The 7,940-nt window shown below is 47.5% G+C and overlaps 1 long non-coding RNA gene across 1 annotated transcript; it reads left to right on the plus strand.

The window, feature by feature from the left end:
- Positions 1 to 711: 711 nt before the first annotated feature.
- LOC147359999 (uncharacterized) lies at positions 712 to 6,101 on the plus strand. Its single transcript, XR_015140037.1, has 3 exons — positions 712 to 996; positions 2,771 to 2,933; positions 5,724 to 6,101. It is a non-coding gene; the product is annotated as an uncharacterized LOC147359999 (long non-coding RNA).
- The last annotated feature ends 1,839 nt before the right edge of the window (positions 6,102 to 7,940 follow it).

The following is a 7,940-nucleotide window of genomic DNA, read 5'->3' on the forward strand; positions in this document are numbered from 1 at the left end:
AAGCCAGAAACTTCTATATTTATGTGAAATGTTTTGATTTTGAAACCACTGAACGACTGCTGATCAAAAATCCACACCGGCCGCCTATATGGATGTGTGCACGCAAGTGCGCTTACTTGCTCGGTCATGTCTAACTCTTTGCGACCCCTCGGACTATAGCCACCAGGCTCCTCTGTCCCTGGGATTTTCCAGGCAAGAATACTGGAGTCGGTTGCCATTTCTTCCTCCAGGGGATCTTCCTGACTCAGGGACTGAACTCACATCTCCTGTGTCTCCTGCCTTGCAGGTGGATTCTTTACCGCTGAGTCATCCGGGACACCCCTCTCTAGGTGGGAAGCTGCCATCTGTGACCTCTGACTTAAGTCACAAATGCTTCCAAAGGGGTTTCACAGAACCCCAGATTTCCGGGAAAGCTGACAGGACTTCTGAGAGCGGCAGCTGAAGAAGTAAACGTGGCCTTTGAGTGTTTCTGTGAAACGAATGGCATTTTCTTATTTAGGTTCTTGAGACGATTTTATTTTAGGGTGAGTTCCTTTCTCTTCTCATAACTCTCAATTCCACCCTCACATTTATGCCGTGCCCGGGCATCTTTCCGCCACGCTGGAGCAAAGATCAAAAGTAAATATTGGCAGAACATTGGTTTTACTGTGACCCAGATAAGGAACAGCCTAAAACGGAAATAGCGAGATTTTATTGTTCCTCCCACAACTTCCCTCCTCACCGGGCTCCCTCAATATTTAATTATGAATTTCACTTCATACAAAGTCTTGGTGTTAATTTGGTTGCCAACAGGGCGGGGCCTGAACAACTCCAGGAGCTCCAGGCTATAAATAACCCCATGAACAGCGCCCCCTGGAGTTGTGCCATGGCTGCGTACACGTGTCGATTCATATCATCATCTCATTCTCATTGACGGGGCAGAGGAATCTTTTTTGCTTCAGCAAATGTTTCCTGCTTTGTGAAAGAAACATGAGCACACAGAAAAATTCAGACAGGGTAAGAGGGTTGTGGGGCAAACTGTCTTCCTTCTGGCTTCACCTGATCTTTCCCAGTTCCTGTCTCCAGAAGCTCCAACTGTTGCTCGTTTTTTGTGTGTGCTTTTAACTGTGCGTACGAACCTCTCTCACTGTCTCCCTCTTTCCAGCTATATAGCATATCACACACATACACATCCATCCATATATGTACTGTGGTGTCTCTTTCTCCGTTTCCCACGTTTGCCTAACATCTCTTTTTGTACCAATGGTTTATACAAGGCATCGGCCAAAGACAGTTTTCTCAGGACAGATCTATTCTGCTGCCTGTTTTTGTACAGCCTGCAAGCTAAGAATGGTTTTTATATTCTCTTACATTTTTAAATGGTTGAAAACAAATCAAAAGAAAGATAATACTTTATGGCCCATGAAAATGATATGAAACTCAAAGCATCCGCGAGTAAAGCTGTGCTGGGACACTGTCCTGTGTGTTTGCTTTCACGCTCAGACGGCGTCCTTGAGGACTTGCAGCAAGGGCTGTGTCGCCCAAGAGCCCCGAGTGTTTACTGCGTGGCCCTCTACAGAAACTCTGTTCACCCGGCTCACGTTGCACACGTTCTGCTTTTTTCACGTAACCAGAGCTCCTGGAAGTCTTCTGCTCTCAGCACATGCAGATGGTTCCTGACTTTGTTTAACTTATGGCTTTTTGATTTTCAGTTGAGTTCAGTTCAGTCGCTAAGTCGTGTCCGACTCTTTGCGACCCCATGATTCGCAGCACGCCAGGCCTCCCTGTCCATCACCAACTCCGGAGTTCACTCAGACTCACGTCCATTGAGTCAGTGATGCCATCCAGCCATCTCATCCTCTGTTGTCCCCTTCTCCTCCTGCCCCCAATCCCTCCCAGCATCAGACTCTTTTCCAATGAGTCAACTCTTCGCATCAGGTGGCCAAAGTACTGGACTTGCAGCTTGAGCATCATTCCTTCCAAAGAAATCCCAGGGCTGATCTCCTTCAGAATGGACTGGTTGGATCTCCTTGCAGTCCAAGGGACTCTGAACAGTCTTCTCCAACACCACAGTTCAAAAGCATCAATTCTTCGACGCTCAGCCTTCTTCACAGTCCAACTCTCGCATCCGTACATGACCACAGGAAAAACCATAACCTTGACTAGACGGACCTTTGTTGGCAAAGTAATGTCTCTGCTTTTAAATATGCTATCTAGGTTGGTCATAACTTTCCTTCCAAGGAGTAAGTGTCTTTTAATTTCATGGCTGCAGTCACCGTCTGCAGTGATTTTGGAGCCCCCAAAATAAAGTCTGACACTGTTTCCACTGTTTTCCCATCTATTTCCCATAAAGTGATGCGACCAGATGCCATGATCTTCGTTTTCTGAATGTTGAGGTTTAAGCCAACTTTTTCACTCTCCACTTTCACTTTCATCAAGAGGCTTTTTAGTTCCTCTTCATTTTCTGCCATAAGGGTAATGTCATCTGCATATCTGAAGTTATTGATATTTCTCCCAGCAATCTTGATTCCAGCTTGTGCTTCATCTAGCCCAGCATTTCTCATGATGTACTCTGCATATAAGTGAAATAAGCAGGGTGACAATATACAGCCTTGACATACTCCTTTTCCTATTTGGAACCAGTCTGTTGTCCCATGTCCAGTTCTGACTGTTGCTTCCTGACCTACATATAGGTTTCTCAAGAGGCAGGTCAGGCCTTCATGATAGTGTGAAAGTGATACGTGTTCAGTCGAAACTGTAATTCTGCTTTTGAATTTTGATCTTTTTCCAGGCTCATGATATGCCGTCCAGTCCTCTCTCATGGTGCCGGGCAGGGCAGTGAGCCATAGCTCCCAGTTGGCGCCACGGTCACTAGAGTGAAGAGCTGATACACGGACAGCCGTCCTGGACCCAGACGTCCATCCTGTTCTTCCCCGTCAGCACCGTATCAATAGGTGACACGAGACATTCAGCATTCTATTATTAAATAGGCTTTGTGTTCATTGAGTTTGCCCAACTCTAGGCTAATGTAAGTGTTCTGAGCATGCTTAAGGTAGGCAAGGTTAAGCTGTGATAATAGGTTAGGTGCATCAAATGTATTTTCTTCTTCTTCTTTTTTTCAAGGCTGACTACATGGCTTATGGGATGTGACCAGGGGCTGAATCCTAGCCACTGGAGGGAATTTCCTTCAGTGCACTTTTAACCTAATGTTTTCAACTTACGATGCGTTCACTGGGACGTAACCTTATTGTAAGTCGGGGAGGATCTGCGTTGATCGACCTCATTCCTTTTAACAAAGGCTCTAGCGTCTCTCATTGCATCGCTGGGCCGTCATTGATCCAGTTCTTAGGACAGACCCCTGAAATTCTTGTCTAAATGAAAAAAGTTCATGTCTCAGGACAGTTTGAAAATTCCTGACAAGTACAAGAAATCCCAAGTTGTCTCTCTGTTTATAATTTATATCTTGTTCTTTGAGAAATGGAATTTGCGACAGATTACAACAGGAGGGGCAGGCCCAGTAAAACTGTAAAACTCCTAAGACAGAGGTGAAATGCCAGGAAAGGACTGGAGCCGAGATGCCTGCTCCCCCTAGCTTAGGGAGCCTGGATTATATTTGAGCTCGAGGCTTTATTTGAATCATATTTGCAGATGATGCAGAAAGCTTTGTGGGTGTTTATTTTCTTCAAGAAGGAGGTTGAAGGCAGAGGCCTCTGAGAAGCTGGAAAAAATGCCAGTCAGAGTAACAGAAAACAGTGTTTCCTACCCTTACAATCGCCAAATCTTGAAGTAAATGAATTATTATTAACAATATTTTTCTTTAACTTACATAATTTTGTAAAAACCTTAAATGTGGTTGTTTCATCTGGAGGAAAAATACCCATGAATTCATGGTTCTGATGAGTTAGTAATATGTGTGCTTTTTTAAATGCGTGTAAATATGTAATAAATACTAAAAGTTCTTTGAAAGCACGACTTTATCCACGTACCACCTACAATAATCTTGAAAACCTACATGGTGGTTGTGCTAAACATTTAAAATGCTGGGGTGTCAGACACCGGGGGTTACCACACCAGTCGCCATCTCTCCCTTCCTTTCTGCTGACGGAACCCTGCCTTTGTTCTGCTGGTCATGTACCCAGGCCTGGGAAATAAACCACATTTGATTTAAAGCAATTATCGCCATCCTATTCTCCTGGACCCGTGATTGGTCTAGAGGTAGTCATTTGCCCCAGTTCTGGCCAAAGGGAAGCTCTGCTGGGGGCTTCTGGGAAAGGATTTCCTCTCTGATAAGAAAGAGGCATATGAGGAGAGATCTGTTGGCCTCTTTTCTTCCTTTCCTGATTTGGCTGTAATTGTGTGAAGAGGTGATGAGTGAGCTGTGGCAACCATCTCGTGACTTTAGGTGAACAGCCTAAGGACGAGTTGCTGACTTGCAGTTGAAGGCAAGGAGCATTGGTCCTTTATGATCTCCCTGAGATTCCAAATATACCCTAGGGTCTCCAGTCTCCAGAAGTCTTTTAAAAAACAATAAATGCTATTATTATCTAAACTGCTATTGTGAAGCCTCTGAAAACTATCTTAAAGGATCCAGTTGGCTTTGTCCTTTAGAGCTGGCCTCCAAGAGCCTACAGATTCAGGGCCATATTCCAGCTCCACCAAGTACTCTGCTATCCTGGCAAGTGGCTGAACTTTGCTAAGCCCTAGCTTTTCTGATCATAAAATATTTATCTTTTGCAGTGACTTTTGAGGAAAAAAATTAAAATTCATTTAAAGCACTGGGAATATGAAAGTACTGTTAGTATTAGCATCAATATTATGTCTTTAGTATTCATATTCTCCTCTAAGGAGGTGGGGCAGAGACAGGAGGTTCACAGCACCTAACTAAAGACCACCAGCCTAGCACAAGCAGAGAAGAAGTTGATCTGAGTGTCAGAACTGACCACAAGCTGCAGATGAGTCAGTGCTTCATGGGACAAGCTTAGTGGAAGCCTTGGGGTCTAGACTACCAGAGTGATAGGCAGATTCCTGGCTGTGAACTTTCTGGTTCAGGATTCATGACTCACACTTTCCAGGAGCACAGATCCTACGTTTGGTCATCTCATCTTTTTAAAGGATGTGGGAAGCTGTCCTGGGTCCAACGGCTTGGAGGCAGTGGCCTGGGGGCCATTTACGTAAGAGACTGGAAAGATTCAGGGGCAAGGTCGTCACTGCCTTACGTTTGGTTTACAGAGCAGCTGTTGGCCGTGTCTATAGCAGCCTGAATGAAAGGAAATAGACCGGGAGGTATAGCATGAGCTGAAGGAGCCTTAGATGGTGAGTCAGTAAACTCGTGACTCCAGCGTGTGGCCCAAGGAAGTTTCTTCTCAGTTCCAGACCTCAGTATCTCCCTATGTTTAGTGGGGCTCCAGAGCAACCTAAGATCTTATGACAGATAGAAATGCATTTGGCAGCAAGGAGGTGGGAATGCAAGTGACTGATGTTCAAACAAGCAAGGGTTTATTTTTCCCCATAATAAGAAGTTCAGAGGGAGACTGTTGTTGGTCTTGACTTAGTGGCTGAAGAAAATTGGGCTCTTGCTGGCACCTCTGCAGTTCTCTCAGCTTCCCCATCATGGTTTCAGGATAGATGCTCAGTCCTTCTAATGATAAGAGGAAGAGAGGCAGCACCGTCCACTCTGTCCCCTTTGCCCCAAAGTGAAAAATTTCCCTGCATGCCAGCAACTCCCCTTACGTTTCTTTTGGCAGATCTGGTCACGTGATGGATCACATGCCTGAGCCAGCTGCCAAGGACGCTGGGAAAGTGAGGGCCTGGTCACTGTTGTGAAGGTGAGAAGGAGAAGGGAACGCACATGGGTTTGCCGAGCACAGGGTCTCAGGGCTGCAAACCCCTGATCCTGGCCCCCGAGGTCTCGGGTGTTCAGAGACACTGTTGTCCTCCTACGGCCCTTCCAGTGACAGTGGAAGCTGAGGGAACAAGACCTGGGTTCGAAGCCTGCCTCCGACACTGGCTCTTAGTAGGACTGTGCGAACGGCCCTGCATGTCTGAGACTTCACGTCTCCAACAGGATGGAATATAAAATCCAGCTCCTCCGCAGGGCTTCAGGGCCCTCTGCAGTCACACAGCACCCCATACACCAAAGGGCTCCACCTTCGGACCCAAACTGGGTTTACAGCTCTGCAGCTGCCATTTTGAAGTCCTTACTGATTTCAGAACAAGCGCCCTGCGTTTTCATTTTACGTCTGGTCCGGATAATCCCATAGCAGGGTCTGTGCGGTTTGGCAGAGCCTGGGTGGATTACCCGTTTACCCACTGGTATATAGTCCAGGTTTTTGGGTTGAAAATGACAGAAAAAAACCCAGCTCAAGAGAGTTTAAGAAAAAAGTGAGTGAGTGTGTGTGTGAGAACGTGTAGGTTTATGCAAATGGGACTTCCCTCATGGCTCAGACGATACAATGTCTGCCTACAATGCTGGAGATCTGGGTTTGATCCCTGGGTCGGGAAGATTCCCTGGAGAAGGAAATGACAACCCGCTCCAGTACTCTTGTCTGGAAAATCCCATGGACAGAGAAGCCTGGTAGGCTACAATCCATAGGGTTGCAAAGACTGACACGACTGAGCAACTTCATTTTCACTTTATGCAAATTGAAATTCTTGAGATGGGTTCAGCTTCAGGAGTGGCTGGATCCAGATGAGTACCTGCTCTTTAGGAGCCATGCCCCTTCCAGCTCTCAGCTCTCTTTCCTTCTGTGTCAGTTATGGTCACCCTGTAGCCCCAGGAATGCAGGCTGCCACTCTGCCAGGTCAGCAAGCCAAGTGGATAAAAGCTGAATTTCCTATGTTTTCCCAGCATCAGTCTGGGGTTGACTCGGGTTGGCCTGACTTGGGTCCCATGCCCATCCCAGAACCAATCCCTAGGAATGGGGGTGGAATATGCTCATTGCCCAGGCCTAATACACCTGTTGCTCTTGTTGGGGAGACAGCCCACTTCCTCTTGAGCCACATGGAGTGACAACGGGGAAGGAGTGGTTCCCAGAAGAGGGGAGGGGGATGGACAGTGGTCAGGTACAAACAACAGTTGGCTATTGAACACCCTCCCCCCACCCCAACTATCCCTGTTCCAAGGCCTCCTTTGTATGTGCTTGCTGCTGCTGCTAAGTCACTTCAGTCGTGTCTGACTCTGTGAGACCCCATAGATGGCAGCCCATCAGGGTCCCCCGTCCCTGGGATTCTCCAGGCAAGAACACTGGAGTGGGTGTGGTATGTGCTTAGTACTCCATAAATGTTTGTTAAATGAATAAGTGATTATACGAAGTAAACTACTAGAAGAAAAATCCATCTGATTTATCAGGATTTAAGAGCTCTTAGAGATCATTTCTGATTCTCCACGTCCGGCCCATTTTTGCTTTGTTCTCCCGGGCTGGCATAATTTCCACCTTCAGAACCCTGATTCCGCCTGCTGCAGAGCACAGCGAGGCTGCCTCACGGGGCCGAGTCCCCTGTGGGCCCCCGCCCACCGCAGGCCCAGGCAGATGAAGGCTGAATCAAGAGAGGCTCACTCTGCCCCGTGGAAAACGCCCAGGAGGCCCTGGCCCAGCAAGGAGGCAGCAGCGGCTGACCGAGGCAGGCACCGCCAGGCCTCTTTCCCGCCCTCATGAGCCGGCTTCGGCAGGGCACACTTTTACCCAGTGCTGTTTCGCGTCAAGAGCTTCCGAAGAATCCTCTCCATGCCTGAACCACACGCAGGGCCTGGGCAGGTGATGCCGCAGCAGACAGACTTGGAGCCTAGCACACTCAGGGACACACGCTCCACCTAAGGGGGTCCCGAGGACTCAGCTGCCTCCCACTGTGGCTCCGTGAAAAGTGTGCGAGCGGTGTAGCCAGACCTTCCGATTTTTCAGTAGACTGTTTTAAAGGCTCACAGCAAAATCGAGCAGATAGTACAGAGAATTCCTGTTCTCCCT

This window comes from Bos grunniens, chromosome 13 (assembly GCF_055505025.1).
Source record: "Bos grunniens cultivar Pamir isolate PY7600 chromosome 13, Bosgru_T2T1.0, whole genome shotgun sequence".
Lineage (NCBI taxonomy): Eukaryota > Metazoa > Chordata > Mammalia > Artiodactyla > Bovidae > Bos > Bos grunniens.